At 40.8% G+C, this 21,600-nt stretch overlaps 1 long non-coding RNA gene across 2 annotated transcripts in view; it reads right to left on the bottom strand.

The window, feature by feature from the left end:
• Positions 1-20,226, bottom strand: part of LOC148110079 (uncharacterized) — a 319,030-nt gene extending 298,804 nt beyond the window's left edge. For both annotated transcript variants that reach the window (XR_015724326.1, XR_015724327.1), the window contains exon 1: positions 19,845-20,226. This is a non-coding gene — a long non-coding RNA (uncharacterized LOC148110079). The remainder of the gene's footprint in view (positions 1-19,844) is intronic.
• Between the last annotated feature and the right edge of the window lie 1,374 nt (positions 20,227-21,600).

The following is a 21,600-nucleotide window of genomic DNA, read 5'->3' as shown; positions in this document are numbered from 1 at the left end:
AGAGCCGTAGAGAGGAGACCCTCAACTTTCTGCCTACTCTACACATTGGGTCTGAATCCTGGTATGTACCTGTTAGTTCAAATGTTTTGTTTTCTCACTGAGGTGTGTGGTACATTTGATGATGTGAAAAGTCATACAAGAATTGATCCTAGAGAACAAAGACTGCAGAAAAGGAAGTATCCAGAATTGCGACAATCAGAGTCCTCTGAGGACATCTGAATAATCTGTAAAGGGTGCTTAAAACAGAATTTGGAATTTGCATGGTTAGGATATCACCCTAGCAAGCTCATAGAGGGTCAGTCGATTAGGTGAGAGGAGTCTGGTTGTCACTGCAATGTGAAAACCCAAGAATGTTCAACTAAAGGAGAGGCAATGCAGGATAGGAAGGAGGAGACAGAAGATTTTAGGAGGTGCAGTTTTCTGCAAATGGAAACCCATGGACATGGGCAAATGAGGGTGAGGGAGTAGTAAAGGATACTCCCGGCTGCCTACATTGCCTGTCACCAAGAGAAGAATTCCAGAACAAAGTGCGGTCTCAGGACAGGCTGAAGTATACAAACATTGTCTTTGGAAATAAACCTGTCAAGTTTATTTTGCTTTTGGAGATTGCAGATAAAGATGCGTCGTTACCAGTAAAATCCTGAAGCCCAAGAGAAGGAAAGGAAAAAATTAAGATGTCATGAGCTTTCAGGCGATAGCTAAAACCATCGGTGTAATTGCTCAGGGACAGTTTGCAGAGTTCAAGACAAGGGCCATGGACAAAACCCCAGGGGCAAAGTGGATCACGGCCTATAACTTACTATTCTTCAGGATTCTACTCTTCATATCCTCCCCAGCCTATCCAGGTCTGGAGATTCAGTCTTCAGCTCTCCCCAAGAGCAGGTGGGTCAGATTTACACAAGTGTTTCAGAGTACCGACTCACCCTCTGACACACCGACGCCACTCACCAGGCCCTGTGTTGTAATGGCAAGCTGGCCAGCCTGAAATTGAGAGGCAGGGATGGAATCATTTGCTTGAGAATAGAGGTTCAGGCTTGGAATGTAGGCTGTATGGAACAGGAAACGGAGTGAATTGCAATAAACAATGAGGAAAGAAAACAGGAATGCGGTAACTAAACAGGAAGTGCGTAAATGTTTATATCCCACACCACCTGTGATTAACAGCAGAGGTAGAAAGGAAGGAAAAAAAATGGTTGTGGAAAGCCAAGACTGTGTTTTTCGGAGTATGATCGTAGATCAAGAGGCTGATACCTTAGAAACACTGGCAAGACTGCTTAAAATGATGCCAGTAGCCCACGGTGAGCAAGAAAATGAATCCCAACAGGCTGATTGCAAGGGAAATGTCAAGCATTTCACATTTCAGTGTGCTTTAAAATTAGGCGTCGTCAGTTTACGAGGAGAATACCATTTATGGCTTAAATCACAAAGGAAGCTATCAAAGTTCAAGAAAGTTAACTATTCGTGGAGATACGTTTAGGAAACACATACGGAAGCGGGTTGTTAGAATAATGGCAAAGGCAATAGGAATTAAAGAAATTATTTGGAATGTTAATGGAATCATCCAGAAGGCAGCTCAAGTCACATGCAGGTCACAGTGATAGAGTGGTCCATCGGTCAGAACAAGGCCCATTTTCAAAGGTTCAGGCTTTTTACAGGAAAGCTGAAGAAAAATTCAACTGAAAGTAATGAAGGGAGTCAAGAGAATGACAGGAGAGTGTGTCTGCACAAAGGGCTGCTAATAAAATGTCCATGGAATGAACTTATGGGTCTTGCTTCCCAGTTTCATGATAAAGAGAATGAAACTGCAATGGGAAATGTGCCAGGGAAAAGTGTGGTAGCAACAGCTCACACCAGCTCACAAGAACCACTTACACGATCTTCAGAAATTTTCAGAGCTGATTGCGAAGCCTGTGTTCATCTGATGTTTCACTGCATGAGCTTTCAACGAAGGCATTGATATTAAAACCAAAGTCAATACACACTCAAAATCCCTCATTTCCTCGTGACTGTACTGCATTTTATTACCTATACTCTTGAGGTTATTCCCACATACTCTTTTTTTTTAAGATTGTATTTATTTGTCAGAGCCAGAGGGAGCCCAAGCACAAGCAGGGGAAGCAGCAGGTAAAGAGAGAAGCAGGCTCCCGGCTGAGCAGGGAGTTTGGTGCTGGACTTGACCCCAGGACCCCGGGATCATGAACCGAAGCCAAATGCTCACCCGACTGAGCCACCCAGGTGCCCCAGTTCCCACCTATTTTCTCTGTACGGTTGAAATGTTACATCATGGGGTGCTACTGCCCATCCCTTCCCAATTCCCCATTCAGTAACATTGCTTTGGTAACTTGAAATTGACCATGATGGAGTTTTTACACTCTGGAAACGTAAATGCTACATATCAGGGTTCAGTTTATTGTTTTGTTACTTGTTTAGACAAACTATTTTCCATTTGTTGCCTACTGCCATAAATAAAGTTTTACTGGAATACAGCCAACCGTAAGTGGTATCGTCTGTGGTTCCGCTACCATAACCCTCAGAGAAACCATATGCCACTAAATTTGAAATGTTTACCACCTGGCTCTTTAAGAAAAAGTTTGCCAAATCCTGGTTTAGACTTAAAAAAATAACGGAGAAAATAACGCAGATTAAACTTACCAACGTGTAAGACATGTAAATGACTACACGTCTGCAGCCATTTCACGGTGAGTAGCACAAAGAAAGATTGGGGAAAATACTCTCTTGGCGTTTGAAACCACAATCTGATTTGGCAAAGAAGCCACTCACGTCATTACAAATGAAGCCTGAATCTGACATTTGCCTTCATGGTTTCACTTCACCTTCCTCATCAATCTAAATGAAAGTATTAACCAATATTTATGTTGAAACTATATCCATTTGCAGTCATTGTTTATCAGAAACAAGAGTTCAGCCAAAGAAGAAAGTGTTCTATGCAAATCTATTGGCTGTAAGAATTTATAAGAAAGAGTATCATTATTTGTAAACTGTGTGCTACACATTATTTATATTAGTAAAATGTATCAAAAACTTGTGTGTGTGTGTGTGTATATACATACATGTTTTTTTTTCCAGAGAGCTAGTTTTAAATATTTATCAGCACCATGAGTAATATGAAGATATTAAAGACACAGAAGGTTAATCTGTAATTGAACAGGGTTCCTAGAAGGCATCATGATTTTACTGCCGTGTAAGGTTAGCAGTATAATGATGAAGAATCACTAAGCAGTTTGAAAATAATCGATAGGTGGTCACAAACCAGAACTACTGTTTCTGGATGAAGTTGATCATCATCCCATAGGCAGGCATGGATCACTATGGATAATTCTGTAATATGCGGTGCTGGGGTCAGAAAAAGCCTGGGTCATTATGGTGCTGAGAGCCTTAAAATGCCCAGTCTGCCTGCAACAGGTCAACTGAGCTCAGGACTTTCAAACCGAACGTTTATGAATGATTAAAGTAACTTTCACTTATTTGCCGACCCCAGAGTCCCTCAGTGTGTGCTGGAACCAAGGGAAGCCTGTTTGCCTGGTATAGAGAAAATATTCCAGCCCGTTCCTCAGCATTGTGTAGGAATCCTAGTTTCTATTACCATCCCTCCCAGCCTATTTCATATGGTTTCAAATTTTCTACGTTCCAGGTCCTTATCTACAAAGGATTGCCGCCATTCTACTCCTTCCATCTCCTAAGGCAGCTATGTGTCTAAATGAGAAAATACACTGAGGACACTGTAAGACCGTGAGATCAAAGGCACAAGGTTAGTTCAAAGCACTCTAGCCAGAGAAAGTATGCAGCACCTTTGTCTAAAAATAAAATTCAGAACTACAGCCTAACTTCTGATAGCCAACAGTGGGAAGTTCAACTACCATTTGTTGACCAAATATTAGTATTTAGGTGAACAAGAGTCTAGATACATACCTGAGATTATTATGTACGTCAAGAAGTAATAGATTTTTTTTTCAGATACTGAGAACTGGATTAGATACTAATTACCATTTTTAAACAAAGACAAGGCACAGGGTAGCACTTTCACTCACTTCACCCAGAGACTTTGGCCTCTATTACATGTAAATCACTGGTTTCTACAACAGGATTCAAGTGTTACTGCTCTTGACATTCAGAGTGTGATTATTTGGATTTTTCTGTGAACTCCAGGGTGCGAGTTCGGGTAACAAGACATAATGTTCTCATCACAGCTATGACCTCCCACGTGGCCATTCATTCCACACGTGTCCCAACTGCCAGTTATTATTTCCAACGGCTGGAGACTTCCTAATTATGTTATCATTTTTTTTTTTCAAAAAAGTGAAAAAAAAAAAACTTTCTCAAAGGAGGGAAATAACTAGCAAAAATGCAAAAAGGCTGTCAACAGATATTTAATGAAATGGAAACATGATCATTACGCAGACATCTAGAGAAGAGTTTAGGATAATCAAGACACAAGGCTAAGTATCTACCTCACAGAGAGCTGTTCCCATGGCCTACCTCAGATGCGCTTCAAACACTTCCACTAGTCTGCAGTTGGGCAGAATCAGCTAACACAAGGCTGTTTTATCACAACGTGCCAAATATCTCCTGTATCCTATTGAATAATGCCCTGAAAGTGAGAAACAGAATGGTTGTATGGGTCTAGAAGTGTCGCAAGTGTGTCAGTTGTTCACTATCATGATGGTGTGGCTGCCGAGGATCATGAGAGAGGACCACACGACTTATGGCTAGCCTGGGGGAAAAAATCACAATCCAAAATTAGAGGTATGATTTCTACTAAATGTGTATTGAGGCTTTCGGACTATCATAAAGTTGAACCTTCGTAGGTTGGAGGTCCCCTATATTAAACAGTTCATTTTTATATCAATTAGGGATAAGAAAATACCATATTTTCTCTTTATTTCTTTTCTGATACTCTTTGTTCTTTTATGTAGGTCCAAGTTACTGACTTCTATCCCTTCCCTTCTTTGACTTCTCCAGTCGTTACAGATTTTGGTCTTTTCAGAACACCCATTTTGTGGTTCTTAACACATTCCTTCACATTTTTACTGTATTGTGTCTTGCATTGTTCATTGTTGTTTTGTGATCTTTCTATGAAGTTATAAGTATCTGAGGGACAGGTCCTCTATTATGGCTTTTATTCCACACAGTGCTTGACACAGAAGTGAGCCTATTAAAGATACTAGATTAGTACTGATTATAGAGGAGTAGGGGGAATGAAACATGAGAGACTATGGACTCTGAGAAACAAACTGAGGGCTTCAGAGGGGAGGGAGGTGGGGGTATGGGATAGACTGGTGATGGGTAGTAAGGAGGGCACGTATTGCATGGTGCACTGGGTGTTATACGCAACTAATGAATCATCGAACTTTACATCAGAAACCAGGAATATACTGTATGATGACTAATAAAAAAACATTAAAATAAAAAAAAAATCACATCCTGGGGAGAAAAGAAAAAAAAAAAAAAAAGAAATGTCCAGATGGGGCAGATACGCCATAGGCATGCTTTGAATAGTGCGTGAGATTTGAGCTCTACCACTGATGGCTTCGTCCCCATCAGAGCTTCATCCTATGATGTGGCTGCTTTACCTGTGCTGACGAGGTTATTTTAGTAATACCTCATCGATTCTGAGAAGAGCTCATAATCTAAGCTTTGGAATTTACAAGCATGCACATAGGGGATGGTATGGGGAAGGTGAGGGCAGTTTTAGTCGTCACTGCTGGATAAATAGAAACCAGTCCTGCAACCCGATACCTTTTCTTCTTGCCCACACACCTTATGATCAGAAAAGAGATGGAAACAAGTCCACTTGTGCATTTTAGCTCTATTACTTTAAACTTAAGCTTTTCATGTAACTTTTCATGTAAATTTGCAGAAAGTTTGCAGGTATTTGAAAAATACTATTTTGATCTCAACTACATGGGCTTCCTTGGTGCTCTGTGTGTGACTGAACGGACTTTTTCATTTATGATAACTGAGCATCATAATGCTTATAATTATCATTTACTGACACTTGCTGAAATACTGAATAGCAGTCATCTCTGAAATATTTCCTGACCCTGGGAATGAGTGTTCCTTTTTTTTTTTTTTTTTTTTAATTTATCCGACAGAGATAGAGACAGCCAGCGAGAGAGGGAACACAAGCAGGGGGAGTGGGAGAGGAAGAAGCAGGCTCATAGCGGAGGAGCCTGATGTGGGGCTCGATCCCATAACGCCGGGATCACGCCCTGAGCTGAAGGCAGACGCTTAACCGCTGTGCCACCCAGGCGCCCCGATTGTTCCTTTCATAGTGTTAAAAGGCATAGATAAGATCAGCAAGTATCCTCATAGTCCTGCACTGTCCTGTTTTCCCAAGTTCATCCATGGCTCCCCTTAACTTTTTTTTTTTAAAGATTTATTTATTTTGGAGAGAGTGCACAGAGTGGGGAGGGACAGAGGGCAATCAAGAGAGACTCTCAAGCAGACTCCCCCCTGAACAGAGGCCAACATACGGCTCTATCCCAGGACGCTGAGACCATGACCTGAGCCAAAATCAAGAGTCAGACACTTAAATGACTGAGCCACCCAGGTGCCCCTTCCCTTAACTTGGCTAAACACCATTTTCATGATAGTTTGTTTGTTTTTTCACAAAAGGACCTCCTCAGTAAAAATGGTGTTCACATTAACAACGTGTAGTTGGCTTTCGGTAGCTAGTGGGGGAGGGTGATGCCATTGTAGCTAATTTTTTAAAAGCACTTTACTTTTGGTTGTTTTCGTGACATATTTCAGAAGGCAGTTAACCTTAGTAAATATTTAAATTAGTAGCATTCCTCGCTTTCATGGAATTCTGTAGTGTAGTGCCAGCCCTACCACTAGACGGCTTTGTATTTCACCCTCTTCGAGCCTTAGCATTTGCATTTGTGAAAATGTTGGAGGCGGAGGGTGGTTTAGAGTGACATGATCTGGTAGGTCTCCAGTTTAACCCTGCTGCCCAGAAATACCCACTGTGAGGACAGCGCCCTACAACTGTAGAGCCCTGAGCAGTTTGCACAGATATTTTTTTAATTTGAACCTTAAGGTAATCTCAAAATAGTCAAGGTTTATCAATTTTACAGATAAAACTAAGAATTGCAGTTCACATAGGTTATAGGTTTAACAGAACATGCTAATGTCAAGAGAAAAAGAAGTGGCCTAGACACCGATTTGGTTCAAAGGGTGCAGAATCTAAGACTCTTTGATCCCTCAAAAAAAAAATGTCCCCTTCAACATAACCAGTGGCCCTTATTTCCATGACTTTTAAATAAAAATGGAAAATCTTGGGTAGATAGGATGGACCCCCATTCTCTGACAGTGTGACACTTCTCTGCCTTCTCTGCCTTTTCTGTTCAGGACAGACCGGAGGCAGGGCTGGAGCGTGAGGACATGCAGGCCTTCATCTCTGCAGTTTGCTTTGTAGAAGTAGTTGGCCCAGCCCGAAACTTAAAGAACATATGTTATTAGTGAAGATAAATGGAGCGTCCACAGGAGTCATAGGTTTTTGTTGGGTTTTTAGAAACTGAACAAGTCAGGTGTTACCTAGACCTTGACATGAGAAGAGAGTAGGTTCTGGTGCCAGACTGTTGCAAAGGACATTCCCCTTTTTGCTGATGTAGCTGTAGGACTCCGTGAAGTCACTTAACCTCCATCAGTAAAAGGGGAATAAGTGTTAAAAACCTTGAAGTTACCATGAAGATGAAGGAGTATAAAGGGCTTACGTCGTTGTCTAGTACAAAGTGTGTGCTAAGCATTCATTGGTACAATAAGTTAGTATCTATTGGTTATTTCTTCTGTGGGACCTGAGTTCAGTGACTGATGTATATTTCATTCAACTCTATCATCCCTGAGGTAGGGACTATTTTAATCTTCATTTTATATAGAAGAAAATGATAGAGAAGTACAATAATTATCCCCCTATTTACACAGCCAATAAGTGGCAACCCATTACTTAAAATCATACCCTCAATTTCTATGCTAATTTTTTTTTTCCTAATAGAAGCATCTTAGAAATACAGAAGATAGAACTGCAAAGCCCTGTTGTAGAGCATTCAGGGCATGTAAGCTGACAAAAGTAACCTCGTCCATTGCACACTTTGTCTGGAAAATAAATGGCTTATATTATTGATACAGTCTTAAGTCTGTAGTACATTATTTCAGAAGACAAACTTCTAGGTGTCATTTTTTAAAATGTAGTGACTGATTTCGCTATACCTATACAGAATGAATGTTTAGCACTGATGATTTTAATGTTGAAAAATGAGTTCTATTAGAATCAAACAATGCATATTGTCAGTATAGGCCAGATGCCAGGAATAAATTTGGATTATAATGAGATGGGATGATCCAGCTACTTGTATTGGTTGTTTCCATTGTGTACTGTATGTTAAAATCCTTTATAATCACCATTTTTGTTCTCTTAGATCTCTGAAGCTTAATATTTACATCATCTTTTTAGCCAGAAAGATAGCTTCTTGAATATACATGTTTCAAAGTTTAAGGCAGAGAGTGTTTGGGAAAGCAAAAGTTTTAACTAACTTAGATCCAGGTTTAATTTAACTATTCTTGATCAAATAACTTGAACTATTTGAATCTGTTGACTTATTTATATATTTTTAAAAAGTGGTTTTAGCTTCAGTGAGAAAGTCTATGTCAAATACAAATACTGTTTCAGGGGCTGTATAATGTTCCAATAAAAACCATTGCTTTGGGGCGCCTGGGTGGCTCAGTCAGTTAAGGTCTCCCTTTGGCTCAAGTCATGATCCCAGGGTCCTGGGATCAAGTCCCACATTGAGGCCCACATAGGGCTTCCCACTGCTTCTCCCTCTCCTGCTCCCCCTGCTTGTGCTCTCTCTCCCTCTCTCTAAAATAAAATAAAATAAAATAAAATAAAATAAAATAAATCTTAAAAAACAACAACAAAACATTGCTTTTCAGACAGATCTATGTAACAGAACAGGAATTATTGTAATCCCCTAACAGTGTTCTTAGAAGAAACAGAATAGTAGGATCCTTTCCCTCTTTGCCCTCATTCATCTATAGAGAAAAAACTCAGTATCTCCACCAAGGTATTTATAAGTGTCTATATACATTAATACAAAATACCTTTGTATTGAAGTAGTTTCTTGAAAATAACTACTGATGTTACTAATGTTACCTATTATTATCATTTAATATTAACTATCATGACTAAGATGGTAGGTGCTAGCAAGTGTGAAATTTACAGGACTGGCCAGCAGAGTAGAAATTCAGAAAAAGTTGATACTAGAGTCTTAAGTTGGAAACCTGCAGGTTAGGCCAGCGTGGGGGGAAGACTGGCAGTGGTTTTCCATTGCAGTGGAGAGCCAAAATTGCTTTTTCTTTAAGAAAGCTCAATCTTTAGTCTTAAGGCTTTCACGTGCTACCATGAGACCATCCAACATTATGGAGGGTGGTCTGCTTTAAAGTGAAGAAATTATAGATGTTAAGTATGTCCACTGTCAGCTGCACAGGAACATCTGCACTCATGTTTGACCAAACAACAAGGTGCTACAGCTTAGCCAAGTAGACATAGAAAGTTAGTCATCACACCAGGGAGGTGTGTGTGTGTGTGTGTGTGTGTGTGTGTGTGTTAGGGTCACTAACACTTGGCTAAGTGTTGTTGTCGTCTGCTGTCTTAAGTTATTAAGGATAGCGTGAACCCCTAACAGTCAGCTGAGATGGGAGGATTGCTAGGGGAAGGTGAATCATGGGAAAATCACAATCTTTGGTGCTAGAATTCGTGGGGCGGACAGTCAGTAGTTGTTAAATGGATAAGGAGGGTGTGGGGGTGAGGGGGAAGTGAAGCCTGGAAAAGCCTACCCTGATTCTTTCAGAAGTACTTCTGGAATCTTATTATCTATACCTCAGCTCAAATCAAATTCCCTTTGGGGACTGAACACTCCTCCCACAAGGGTGTCCTTATTCCTGTCAAGTGAAGGCATTTCCCTCAAGTTAGCACACTGAACTCCATGATTATGCCAGAATGAAAGAGTTACTTTCCCCTCAGCATCTGCTGTCGCTGCTTCGTTTCCCGGGAAATGCTGGCTGCTGTGCCGGGGACAGACTATCACTTGCTGATCTGAATCACGTCTGAGCTGTAGCTGGTCCTTTGGAGGGAATTACATGGGAATTACTCACTCTCCATTTCTAATGTAACAACATAAGACATCCCTCAGAAGAGGATCATTTCAGTGCTGTCTTTTTGAAATTAGAGTCTAATGGACTGCCATCTGTTACCTGTTAAGAGTATCCCGCCCATATGTTCAGTGGGCTTATGGCCATCTCTCTGGGGATACATGTTCCTGAAAATAAGTACTGGCCACCCAAGCCCTACAGCAAAAATGTTCTCAGATACTTGAGGGTGTTGGTGGCTGCTAGCAGCTCAGATACAGTAGTTAGAACCATCATCTGTCATCTTACAGGTTCATCTGGGGCCAGTACATAGCACCTTAATTTTCTTAGAGACATTTTCCCCATAGGCAGAATGCTGTAGAAGACCAGAGGCCTGCACATGCATTTAAATTTTTTTCCAAAACAGAAGCCTGTATCTGCAGGATAAGGAATAGAGCTCAGACAAAGGTTATGTGGACATTGCTCTGCCCGTGGGGACTAGCTCTCTGCAAAGACAGAAAGGAAATAATGCTGTTGATAATTGGGAGTAAGAATTCCCATGGAACTGCTTCATCTTCAAACTGATCCCTCCTCCTCCGTTGAGGACAGACAGGTGTCTGCCGTGGGGTAGCGGCATGGACTGGCTTTGGAATAGGATACTTGCACCAAGAGCCCGTAGTGAGAGATCAGCCGCACCCTGCAGAAGTGCAGCTGGGGTCTTGTAATGATGACAAGCTGCTGAGGGGGTGCCGAGGTTCTGTGCCTCAAGACATGGCACTGTGGCATGACAGGACAGAAGGCCACCGCCTGTCCACACGCTCTCTGAGGGTGGCATGATGATAATGGCTTTAGAGGCAGATTGAAAGATGGCTTTTGTGAACACTTCCTGGGACCATCGGTAATAGCCTTACCATGTCCTCTTGAAGGGAGACAGGATCAAGTTCAGAGGTCATAAAAATGAAGCCCAAGTTCTGTTTCAAACTATGGTCTATATACACACAAGGGTGCCTGGTGGAGCTCCGGCCAAGGGCTTGAATCAAGGTGTTTCTACTTGCTTGCTTGATTTGTTTATTTATTTTTGGGTCCTGCTTCTTGAGGAGGAAATTGGGGGGAAGAGAGCTGCTCTGGGGAGGCGGGTGGGGGACTGTGTGCTGACAGGCTACAGTTTCTCCCCTGTGCAAAGTACATTGCAGTGAATTGTGTGTCTATGAACTCTGATGAGAATTTTAAAATAAATCATTAGACCATCAAAGTCTTGACTTTCTTTAAAACTTGAAGGGTAAAAAAGCAACAAAAGAACATTTTGTTTATGGGCAGATCTGTTATCTGGGACACTGACAAACGTGCTTACGCTGGCCTACCCCATCTTCTCAGTACAGTGACTTATTCTGACATTGTCAGACTAATCAAAGAATCTGATCTTTGTCACAAGAGAAGACAAATGTTATTAACTCTACCCTCGAGGGAGAGACAGCTCGATAGAAGAATATCAGGGCTTTGTCTCATGGGTCAGAGCTTTTTATCATCTCATTGAATCCTTGACTAATACACCTGTACTTTGACAGAGCTGAGGCTGAAGTTTAGGAGGGAAACTGGGATTCTTGGAAGATCGATTTCCACTGGGTGATCTAGTAGGACCTCAGTTAAGTTTACAAATGCTTTCCAGGGGCTGTAGCTATGTGAGGCTGATCGTTTCAAGGCCCCATATCCACAGCATATAGGTAAGTGAAATGAATGGTACCAATGTTCTAGGAGAAAAGAGGGAGGAATTTTCAATACTGTGTTTTAAGTTTTCTGTACTACATGTCAGGCGGGATAGGGTTACTTGAAAATGAACTTAGATTAGTTTAAAATATGCATTTAAACTCTAAGGTAACCATTTTAACAATGTAATTAGTTTATCAAGATGGAGGGAAAATTTAATCACATAAAATGCTCAATTAAAACCAAAGAAGGTAAAGAAGGAAGAAAATAAATGATGAAAATGAAGGATTTGCTGACCAGCGATATAGGTATCGGGGACATTTAGACTTCACTTCAGATAAGTGGGCCGAGTTTTTAGGGCTTCTTTAGGTGCTAATTCCCACACAAAAGGCCTTATTTTTCTTGGTTTACTTTCTTTATAGAAGGGTCCTCCTTTTTTCTCTCAGGGGTAAACCCTTACCTGGCCACAATGCCGTCAGGAAAGGATAGACATGGGCTGACTTCCACACACAGCTGTTAATTAAGTCTGTTTTCCCATTCCATTCCTCACCCTCCACTCTGGCTCCTAGATTTCTAAGATGTAGTGTTTCTGGTTCCCAAATTGAAGGTAGAAAATTGGGTTTGAGGAGGCATTACAAATTAGCCCATATACCAACGAGTTACATTTTACTCTGCTAGTCTCAAAGGATCTCTCCAGCCAAATGGACCAAAGGTCATGAGCCTTCTCTTTTCACCTCTACTGTCCTCAGAGAGGAGGACTCTGGGGGTGCACTTTCCAGCATCAGAGCTTGCGAGGCTCTTCCACCATTTTAAGCCTCCCCATGCGTATTTTAGGCTGCTGTTTGCTCTGCTCGCCCACCATGCAGCACTCCTGCTGCCTTCCATCTTCTAGAATTGTACTGCCATCACACATCTCCTGGGGACTCAACTCTTCCCACCCTTCTCTTCAGTATCTAGAACTGGCCCTTCTGTCCCTCTCATTTCAATTGTTCTTGAGAGATTTTAAGCTACGTGTGGGTAGGAATCTTGTCTGTTTTGTTCAGATGTATACCCAGAAACTAAAACAGTAGTAAGCACAAAAAATGCTGTCCACAGGGGTACCTGGGTGGCTCAGTAGGTTAAGCGTCTGCCTTTGGCTCAGGTCATGATCTCAGGGTCCAGGGATGGAGCCCCTCATTGGGCTGCCTGCTCAGTTTCTCCCTCTTCCTTTGCCTCTCTACCTGCTTGTGCTCTCTAGCTTTCTCTTTCAAATAAATATAATCTTTTAAAAAATGCTCTCCATATTTGTATGTTAAATAAATAAATACAAATACACATGTTAAATGAATGAATTTGAGGGCATTCCAAGAGATCAGTGAGGGTGCAAAGTTTTCCCGTCTCAAATTTTATGGTGATAAAAACCCTTCCCCCAATACTTTGCTATCTCACTCTTAGGGTACAACACCACACCCCACCCCAACCTACACCTGGTAGCCAGAGAGTTACAGACTACCCCACTTTTAAATTCACCTGTAGCATCAATAATTCTGTTAAGTGTTTTGCATATATTTAACCTATTCCTCACAGAAAGTCTCAAGGTCCTTACTGTTATGTGAGATGTAAAGCTGAAGAACATTTATGATCACAAAGGGTAGGAGACACTTGCCCAAAGGCCCATTAAGACAGCTGGAACCCGGGGAGGCTCAGTTCCAAAGCAGACCTCTCCGTGACTACTACTAGTAGTAATCTACATATTCATAAAAACGCTTCAAGAATAAAAGCCCTCTGGGGGTGAGGGAATGGGGTCTCTCTAAGATTTAGAACAAAGACAGGTATACAGGTGTTAACAGCAGCTGCTGCTGGGCTTGGAAGGGAAGCCGAGACGGTGTTAACTGAGGCAAATCCTCTCTGCCGCGGGGACAAGACAGCAAGATCTGTCAAATAACAATCTGTCAAATCACATTCACCGTTGCTTGGAAAAAAGGGGATCAATTTTCTCTTATCACAGAACAATCTGTTCACTCCAAGAATGTGGTTAATAAACATTCCTTCAGGACTGCACACAAATAGAGCTTTAAAATATGTAAATGAAAGCATCTCTCTGAGGTGACTGGTGTTTCCCAGAAGGTAAGAAGCAAGGGTATCCAGATTACATGTTTCCAATATTTAAACATAGTTTTCTTATCTCATGACCTAAGTAACGCCAGGGGCCAAGAAGGACCCTGAAGACTTACACTGTAAAATAGTTCAATTTGGGTTGCAAGCTAACACCGACTTTTAATTCAGACCCCCATTTCTCATTTGGCCTTACAAGTGTTATCAAAATGAGGTAAGAGATTTGCAAACTGGAAGCTAAGCTGTATTGTTACTATTTAAAAAAATAATAATTTCTTTGTTAAGGAGGGAACAAATTGTCCTGGAATAAAGGCATTTTCAAAACAGCTTTTTTTTTTTTTCCCTGAACATTTGAATCCATAAAACATTAACCACACAATTAATTTACTTCCTTATATTGGAAATGTCATTTGGAAGAAAAAAGAAATGCTCTCAAACTAGAATTAAAATCTTACACTGAGCACCACCTATTATTACTTTAATTTATCATCCATATATAATAAACCAGGGAGTTAACTATTTTTTGGTCAGGAAACTTAACTCCAGAAAGGTAAAATTTTTCAAGATTTCACAGTAAGTTGTCAAGCCAACACTCAAAGCCAATATTTGGTCCTTGGTCATCTATTCTTCACCCTATTTTTGTACTTAGAAATATGTGTAACTGTGATGGACATGAGTGAGGGGGAAAATAAACCAATCTTCCAGCCATTTCTTAAAACTTTGTTTCCCCCTAACCAAGCTTTGGAGGAAAAGGTAAATTGAATCATTAAGGATTTCATTTTCTTTTTCTTCATTTGCATACTGTAAATAAAGCCAAAAACCTAAGTAACTGGAAAATTTGGTAACTGAGAATTAGATGGAAAAATTGATTTTAATACAGTTTTTGTAATTAAGTTTCTCTCTACTAAGAAAATATCTGGGTATCTAAGCAGTAAAAGCATAGTAACTCAGAAATTCTTCACTATACCAGAAACATCTATTAAAATGCTTGAAATTTGTTGAAGCAAAAGATCTTTGTTTACTACTTACACATGAATTTAAGAACTCCATGTTTCCCTTAAAGGTCTATGGCATACCACACAAAAGCCCAAGAGTTCTGACACTGTTTACCTATATTCTCTTTGCTAATTTTAATGTATTATCTTAGAGAATGAAGCAAACCATCAAGCCTCATCTGACTTCTGATTGAATTTTCAGCAATGCTGCACATTAAATGGAGTCTAACTCAATAGCCCCAGAAAAACAAGATTCTTGGTTGGCCTAACTCTAATAACCATTTTTTATCTTGTCTTACTGATTAGGTTGGAACAAGAAGTACTAAAGGAAATAAATGGCTTAATAATATCATACGGTCCTATTTCTTTTGGTGCAATTTCCATCAGTGAAATCATCAAGTTGTGGAACACTTCATCTAGGAAGTACCCTGGATACAGTATTATTAGATTTGTTTTCTTCGCAAAATGTTCATGTTACTTCTTGCAGGTAAATATGGCTGAGGAGAACTTGAGGGCAGTTTAGCTAAGCAAAACCAGGGGTTCCAGGTTAGTACCTGAAAATGACACTACCTACCCACGGGGCTGGCTGAGGAAGTCTGAAATGTGCTCCTCAGTTTCCAGGTCAGAACCTGTGTCAATAGTACCCCCACTGCCTAGTCCCTGAGGCAGGAACTCTGCTGCAGTTTTCATTGACTAGACCGAAGACCTCCTATGCCACTAGCCTAGAAACTAATTCAATTGAACTAGGTATCAACATTTTCCAACTCAAGTCTTGTGGGTATTCGAACAAATCTTCAGATCCGAGATCAGGTTCTAAGTGATTTAAACTGATTTGTACATATACTGATGAGGTTGATGGGTTCAGGAATGGGTAGTTTCCCCAACTGAAGCTCACTAGAGACAGGCCCAGAACTTCTGCTTGATTGTTACAAGGAGAATAGACCTATCATTCCCACTAGACATGAGCATGAGAGGATGGGTTGGCTGAAGTCCATTTCATAATGAAGTCTACAGACCTAAGTCAGCCTTCCACCTCAGTCTCATAGGTATTTAAGTCCATAAATAACCTTGTGCATCAGCCACTTGGGGTTTGGTTCTCTGTTACTTTCCAAAATCTTCCCTGCACCCACCAAAACCTTAAGAAGGAAAGAATTTCAACAGACACAGAGAGGAGGCTAGGGAATTGTTAATTCAAATATAACTTTTTCTTTTAAATTAGCAGGTTGATTATCAACTCAAAGCAGGAAAAAAAGAACACAGCAGTACAAATATTTGAATTTCCAATACCCATAATGAGAAATGTAACTAGACAGTTATTGAAAGCCCAGCTGCAATACAGGACCATGAACTTGTAGGGACACAAATCCATCTAATTGTTTGCTTTTGTCCAGTAATATTCAGAAGCCAGGAGACAGAATCAAATCCTTCATGTACCTGGATGGTTGCAGGACTGGAGTTTTACAAGAGATAAAAGAATTATGAGAAAACAGAAAAAAGTAGGACCACCACAAGATCTATATTATACAGGAAGGAAAAACTGGGTCAGAATTGCTCTATTAGCAGACAGACAAGTTGAGATTTGAAAGCAGTACATTGAAAGTAAGGGTAAAAAGATCTGGGTAATAGTCCTCATGTAGAAAACACATGGAATGCTTACGTTGGGTAGTTTTAAAAGAATTTAGTGAACCATACAGGAATGTGTATGCAAGGGCAGTATGTACAGAAGCCATAGGAACAACTCACTGGGCATAATGACAGCAGAGTACTTTTACCAGGCTGGAGTCCTTACACTTCAGGCCATCTGAGGTGGTAGACTGAAGAAGTAGTTAAGAGAAACAAGAGAACACAACTATGTAATAAGGGCCTCCTAATAGCAACTCCACATGAAGAGTGCAAGAGGAGGAAGTCCCTGGATTTAATTTTTCTGCCTCTAACCCATCTGCTGGTTGTTTGCTGAAGGCAACTGGAAACTGAAGAGCTACGGAGCACATCGATGCAGTCCCAAAAGCCTTATGGGGCACAGACAAGGGTCAGGAAGAAGGCAATGCAATGAACGGGTCTCTCCAAAATTTGTATGTTAAAACCCAACCCTCCCTCAAAGATGATGGTATTAGAAGGTGAGGCCTTAGAGGGGTGCTTAGGCTGTTTGGGTAGAGCTTCCATGAGTGATATTACTGCTCTTAGAAAACCACAGAGCTTCCCAGGGACACAGTGAACCCGAAAGTAGATTCAGACCACAGACCCATTCTGCCTGTGCCTTGATCTTGGACTTCCCAGCCTCCTGAACTATGAAAAAAAAATTATAAAAACCACCCAGTTCATGGTATTTTCTTAGAAGACCCTGAATGCACTGATACATTAAATGACAGATCCAAAGGAGGAAATCAGATTCCTACAAACAGTATTAAGACTCAGACATGGGGTAATTTTTAAGGATTCAGTTTCTGTATGTACCTTGGGATAGAGGAATAAAGTAGGATAGATAACCACTGCAGTCAAAGAGTTCTGCTTATTTTTAGGCTCAAGGACTATGTGCATAGTCTCTGTGGGCACTCAAGTCTCCACTAATGGTAACCAGGTAGAGAAGAAGGGTGGGCGTGTCACACAGCCCTGTCTGAATGTTATGAATACCAGGAGATCAGAAATCAACAGCAAGTAGTGGGGAAGAAGAGGGTCACCAAAGCGTTATTTTTTATAATGAATTATGAAGATCAATGGGTCTGCCCCTTCTTCCACCTGTCCATTATAAATGGATGTCAAAATGAACCCCTTAAGAAAAATTCTCAAAGTAGGTCTGTTCTAGGAAGGAAGCAGCTTCTAGCATTGGTAGGTAGGATATGAAGTTCAGAGGTATGATAGTGTTTTATTTTAACATCAAACAAAAATATCCAAGGTCCCTTTCAAGGCAGCACAAGAGTGCAACCAGGCTAAAAGACACTGTACTTCTCAAAGTTACCATTTAGGGAAAAACAAACATACAAACAAAAAACAACTTACAAAGTTAGATGTTAGGGAGAGATAAGGGAAAAGTTATTTTTAAGAGATTGTGTTGAGACCCTAAAATCCAGACAATGATTTACCATGACTGAGCAATGACAGAAGAGTCTCTTTGAACAATTATCCATTTAAAAGAACATGCAAAGCCATCCATGGCAGCTGTTTCCCATCGTTATGTCCAATGAAGGAGAAATAGAGTTAATACTGATTTTCTGAGCAACTGCTATGCCGAAGCTCCTGCTTTCGAGGACATTAATAGTGTTAAGGACACAAAACCAAAACACACATGGGAAGATCACAAAGCACTGGGTGATAAGGCCAAATAAGCACCATGAACATCTCATTTCCATTACTTATCACAGATGCCATAATGATATTTTCTGTCTTGAGACTCCCCAAAGCCATGGACAGGGCTTCCTTTATCTTACTTCTGGAGCAAAAAGACTTATCATATGGTTGGTATTTAGTTGAAGATGAGTAATTAGAGGATCTGCATCAGGTGAGAGATCACTCACCAAGATGAAGCCCCAGCATGGACCCTGAAAGCTTCTGTATCTGGCTTCATCCTAACTAGCATTACTGTCCCCTCACTGGCTTTAAGATAAAGCCAAACTGCTATAATTCAGGTAATGCCAGGTTCTACCAAAAGAGCAGTAGACAAATAGGAATCAGCATCTCCAATCTCACTATCTTTCCAGCCTTATCTCTCTGCATGTTCTTGGTGTGCCAAATAACTTCTATTTTCCATGCGCTCCTCATTACATTAGGTCATTATATTCTCCCTGCATCCTTTGCAATGTTTTCTTGCCTCCCCACTCTATGGATAAATTCCAAGACTCAAGCATCTTTCCCGTCTAACCTTTCCTAAAGTCCTCCCAAATTCATTCTCACTAGAATGTGCCACTCCCTCATTGGCTCCACCATTATCCTTTTCCACTATTCCACTTATGTATAGTCTACATCCCACTAGTGGACCCTAAAATGTTTTAAGAAATTATCTTACTCATTTTTTTTTAATCTCCAGGGATCAATGAAATAGGTAAAAATATTTAAAATGTGCTGGTGAACAAACAATGCATAAAATTCCATGCCTCAAATGCATCTTTATGGAACACAGTGAAAATGATCTTTCCCTCTTATAGAAAGCAGAATAATGTCCCCATCTCTACAAATAGTGAGGTCATATTCCAGAACCTACTAGGTTACACTTCCAGGCAGAAAAAGTTGCAGCTTAAATTAAAGATATTAATCAGCTGACCTTAAAATAATCCCAAAGCACCTGCATGAGCCCAATGTAATCACATTAGGAAGCAGACAAGTGGAATCCCAAAAAGTATGTAATGACCAAAAGCAGGAGTAGGGAAACACTCTTTTGCTGGCTTTGAAGATGGAAGAAAGAGGCCATTAGCCAAGGAATAAGGGCAGCTTCTAAAAGTTGGACATGGCAAGGAAGCAGATGCTCTCCTAGAGTCTTCAAAAGGGACTACAGCCCTACTGACATCTTGCTTTTACACTGAGAAGACAGGTATTAGACTTGTAACCTACAGAACTGTAAGGTAATAAATGGGTGTTGTTTTAACACAGTAAGTTTGCGGTAATTTGTAACAACCACACTAGAAAACTAATACACTCCCTTTACAACTGTTTTAGTGTTTGTTTAACCTCTCCCACTTCATTAACTTCTTACTACTTCAGTAACTGCCACTTACGAAGTATGTTACAGACCAAACAATGTACTCGGCATTTTAAAGCATTATTTCATTTAATATCCAAAAGCACCCTCCTCAGAGCAAGGCTAATCCCATTTTTTAGATGAGAAAACAGAAGCTTAAGAAAATTAAGTGACTTTCCCAAGCACACAGCTAATAAATTCCAGCGTGATACCACAAGCACAAAAATCTTCCTTACCTTTCTGTAATCCAGGGGTCACTGAGTCCCATAGTCTTCTGGAATCCCAACAGCCACTCCTCACAAAACAGTTAAGTAGCCCAGTGCTCCCGTCAAAATGTTGTTATCCTGCTTACCTCCCAGAAAGTAAGGTATCTTTCTCCTTACTTCCTTTGCAGGGAGAGTCAAACGTTTTGGCACCTCCGAAATTTATAGTCTTCTGGGATCCTCCCACACCTAATTCCTCAAAAGGCAAAGTTGTTTTTGATCACTACTCTTATCTGTTACTGAAAAACCCTTACTTCACCTTTCTCTTCTCCTCCAAATAGCAACAATGCCTTAGAAAGAGGCAAAACTTCAGTGCGTATTTTTGGGTTGCCATTCCCTTCCTTCTACTTGCTTCCCCTGCTAGGATTTAAAGCAAGCATCCTGATGGGCAAAATTGATTGAATCTGATATCCACTGGGCCACGTGCTCTGGAGGGTGGGAGGGGGGCAGGCTTATTGCAGTGGAAAAGCAATTCAAACCTCTCTCTCACACCACTGCCACGGGGTCAGCCTTAGTCCTCCACCTGCCACAAAGTAAATCAGCTTTTTCCAGCCTGTGACTCCCAAACCAGCAACACCAGCATCACCTGACAATTGTTAGACATGCAAATTCTCCGTTCCTGACACGGATCTACTGGCCCCAACATTCTGGGGGCAGAGCCAGCCAATCTGTTGTAACAAGCCCTCCAGGTGATTCTGATGCACACTCAAGTTTGCAAACCCCTAGAACAGACCTCACAGCCCCTGGCAGGCCCAGCTAGAGCCTTTTTATTTTAGCTTTACAATTAGAAGTTCAGAGAAGAAAGCTACTGGCACATGCTTTAAATCAAGCAGCAGTTTTCAGTAGCTCTGTATTTTGGGGTTTGAGGATGCTTCCCAGCTATTAATAAAGCCAATACTTTGAGCCTTATCTGCTATCATTGTGTTTCTATTTCACCAGTTGGGACCAGTGTGGTAGAAAGCGTAAATGTTGATACTTCCCAATCTGCAACACACGGGGCCTGGAGCAGAAAACCAGCTTGAGAAAAACAAAAACACCAAGGGCTGCTATTTGGGATCAAGTATCCCAGTGAGAGACGGGACTTTTTGAACAGGGTCATTTACAGCAGTTTGAATACAGCTGCTAGTGCAACCCAGCTGTGGGGAGTTTTTTATTTAAGACAGTGTTTAAGTACCACTTATGAACAAAAATAAGCAGAGTTTCACTGTATAGATGTGTTTTAAAGTCTTTGAAGAGAGACCTTTTTAGTGCGTGTCAGTCCAGATTTTAGGTCTCAATGGGTAAGAGTACCCATTAGCTTGTCCCTGGAGGGTGAGATTCAGAGCTAACTTTGGATTTGTGCCATATATGCCGAGGCTCCTAGATTTCAACAACCCTCCACTCGGTCCAACACAATCCCACTTGTTCTCTAAAGTCTCACCTGAATGGTTTTGATGAGAGTTATGGCTAAGTATTATAAACTGTGAGTTCAACCTGTGATTACTGTATCTTGTCAATACACAGGTCATATGAGGGTAACATCATCTCCTAAACAAAGGCGGATCAAACCTCATGGAAACATTTCAGATCCAAAGGTTAAAAACATTTAGAAATTTCTGTCTCTGAACACCTTCTCTTAGATTTGAGGTTCCTTGCTGACTCTAGAAGAAAACGAATCACATAAAAATACGCTTTGGTCTTACAGTCAAGTCAGGGTTCAGAGAAAGGTGAAACAAAGAGCCTGGCCAGT

Source organism: Ursus americanus, chromosome 5 (assembly GCF_024610735.1).
Source record: "Ursus americanus isolate L20-20 chromosome 5, mUrsAme1.1.p, whole genome shotgun sequence".
Lineage (NCBI taxonomy): Eukaryota > Metazoa > Chordata > Mammalia > Carnivora > Ursidae > Ursus > Ursus americanus.
Note: the sequence above shows the minus strand (reverse complement) of the source record. Positions and strands in the feature narration are given on the sequence as shown.